Source organism: Arvicanthis niloticus, chromosome 3 (assembly GCF_011762505.2).
Source record: "Arvicanthis niloticus isolate mArvNil1 chromosome 3, mArvNil1.pat.X, whole genome shotgun sequence".
Lineage (NCBI taxonomy): Eukaryota > Metazoa > Chordata > Mammalia > Rodentia > Muridae > Arvicanthis > Arvicanthis niloticus.
Window position 1 is genome coordinate 71,052,807 of NC_047660.1, and position 3,093 is coordinate 71,055,899.

A 3,093-nucleotide genomic window follows, 5' to 3' on the forward strand; every position below is an offset into this window, starting at 1 on the left:
TACTGAGGTCTGATTGTCCCAGTAGCAGAGTGGGGAGGGGCTGGCCTGAATGTGGGAGAGCTGGTGCTAGTGGAGGCACTGGAGGGTGTGTCGATGCTCTGTGGGTGATAGTCATCTCTGACTTTGGCAGCAGTGATGAAGATGTTGCGGCTGCATTCGGTGAGCAGGTGGAAGCAGGTACAGCATGGGGAGAGCAAGCCAAAGGCACTGCTGAGAAGTTTCTAGCATGGAAGCTTGTATATCAGAGGAAGGGAAATTTTTGTTTTTCTGTTCGCACTGGGAAGGATGAATTCTTTTTTGGTGTTATGGACTGAAGTGTGTTCACTCCAGATCTGTATGCTGAAGTCCTAACCCCTGTGCCTCAGAACGTGACTCTATCTTGGAAAGAGAGAGAGCCTTTAAAGAGAGGATTGAGTTAAAGTGAAGCTGATAGGTTAGGGACTCTAGAAGACACACACATGCACGTGTGCACATACGCTCACACACATGTGTGCACAGTGAACAGGCCAGATGAAGACTTGTAGAGAGCTGAGTATTTCCAAGTCAAGGAGAAAAACCTCAGAGATCAAAGTTGACAACACCCGGGACTTTCAACCTCAGGGCTCTGACAGATACATCTCTGCTATTTAAGCTATGCTGTGGTGTTTCACTCTGGCAGTGCCAGCATCCCAATACAGATTGCTGAGTCCATGGTGCCTGAGATAAAGGCTGTGGAAGGCAGGAGCTGGGACTAGGAAGGAGTGTGGGTCAGACATTGAGATGCTGACTGAACACTGGTTTACTCTTATGAAATCTGACCTTCAAAAGACTTTTCAGGTAGATCAGATTCTAGGAAAATATACTGGAGACAAAAGAAAGGTTTGGAGAAACAGAACAGACTGCATCAAAGATAGCTGCTAGTGAGGGCAAGAAAGGGCAGATTCTGGAGCAAAGGTGAAGGGTGAGGTTTGGTGAAGAGTTGGAAAAGATCTTAGGCAGGTGTAGGGGCTACTCTGGCAATTTCAGATATCAAAGCAGGAAAGCTCAGGAAAGGTCAGATTTAGGTGACATTGACAAAAGACAGGTGACCTGTGAAAATAGAATAAATGCCTCTGTTGAACATGGAGCTGCAGAGAATTTGATTTTTCAGATACTAAGAGCTAGACCTTAAAGTCAGACAGTTGTACATGCTTACAATCCTAGCAAACAAACACAAACAACTCCACTATAAATCTGTGCCCTGACTGAACTAGCATTTATGTGGCATTTCGGTAAATTTCTTTTGAAAAGTGCATCTACCTGTACATGATTTATGCATTTGAACATGAACATATCATGAACACATCTATTGTCATGTCCCTTTTACCTATTCTTCTCTCCCTCTCCAGCCATAGGCTCTTCTCATTCACAAATATGACCTCACTATAAACCATAATGATAACATTGTTTACCAGCTCTGTTGCGGCCCGAGCTGCCCCACGTTTGGGGGCCCAAGTGTCTCGGACTGTTCTGTCAGTGTTGGAACCCGTACTGCCAAAAGCCTTGGGGCTCAATTGTCCTGCACTGTCCCAAGCAGCTCGGGTCCATGGGTTGGGGTTCAACAAGAGAGAGAGTGAGGACGGACACGAGGAATGGAGACCAGACAGAGTGTGATTCAATCCCATTTATTCTTCAGTCTCTCTTCCTAGTCCAAGTCCCAAGTGTTGAGTTTCTAGCCCCTAGTTCCTAGTCCCTAGTGCCTCCAAGTTCCAAGTTATTTCTTCCGAGTAACTAATTCCTACTGACTCCAAGTTGTACTAATGTCTAATAACTAACTCCAAGTTGTTCTCTAAGTTGTACTCTCTGACCTAATTCCTAGTTCCAAGTTGTACTGCCAAGTTGTACTCTCTGAAGTGTCTGATTCTCAGATCTCTCTTCTGTCTGCCTCTCACCTTTTATATGTCTCACTTCTAAGCCACGCCTCTAAGTCATGCCTTTAATCATGCCCTTAGGTCTTTTCTCTAAATCTGATCTCTAAGTCATGCCCTTAAGTCACACACCTTTAAGTCTCACACACCCAAGGGAAGATCCTGGTTATCTAAAGCAAGATGTTATCAGAGTGTGCTCAGCTGTTGCAGGCTAATGTAATCAAGTCTCTTATCAGGGCATATGGCTCAAGATGGCTGCAAGGATGATAGCTGCCTTCTGTCGGCTCCCCACACAGCTCTATATGTTCTTCATGGCCTTACAATTAAATAAAAATACTCATACATACTCCCGCATATGTATATTTATTCCTTCATAGTTTTAGCCATTAAAAAAAAAAATGAAGGCAGCCATCTTCTAGTTAACTCACCAAAATGACGAACACAAAGGTAAAGAGGAGAGGCAGTTGGTATATGTTCTCTAGGCCTTTTAGGAAACATGGAGTTGTTCCTTTGGCCACATACAGGTGAATCTACAAGAAGGGTGACATTGTAGACATCAAGGGAATGGGTACTGTTCAAAAAGGAATGTTCCACAAGTGTTACCACAGCAAAACCGGAAGAGTCTACAATGTCACCCAGCATGCTGTGGGCATCACTGTAAACAAGCAAGTTAAGGGCGAGATTCTGGCCAAGAGCATCAGTGTGCGGACTGAGCACATCGAGCACTCAAAGAGCAGAGACAGCTTCCTGAAGCGGGTAAAGGAGAATGATCAGAAGAAGAAGGAAGCCAAACAGAAGGGCACCTGGGTTCAGCTGAAGCGCCAGCCTGCACCACCCAGAGAAGCACACTTTGTGAGGACTAACGGGAAAGAGCCTGAGCTGCTGGAGCCCATTCCATACGAATTCATGGCCTAGTGTACAAAAGAGAAATAAAGGATCGACTGCAGTTAAAAAAAAAAAAAAAAATGAAGGCTGCATGCTTTTAGTCCAAGTACCTGGGAGGGAGAGGCAGGCAGATCTCTGTGAGTTCGCGTCCAGCCTGGTCTACATAGAGATAGTCAGGGCTATGTAGAGAGACCCTGTCTCAAGACAAAACAAAACGATATAATCCAACTAAAAACAAACAAAAACTTAGGAATATGTGGTATCTACTTTTCAATGTTTTTGTTTCTTAAACAAAAATAATCTGTGGAATTGCCTCCAAATC

The 3,093-nt window shown here is 44.5% G+C and overlaps 1 pseudogene; it reads left to right on the forward strand.

The window, feature by feature from the left end:
* The first annotated feature begins 2,318 nt into the window (after window positions 1–2,318).
* On the forward strand, window positions 2,319–2,801 carry LOC117706097 (large ribosomal subunit protein eL21 pseudogene; annotated as a pseudogene).
* Window positions 2,802–3,093: the final 292 nt, after the last annotated feature.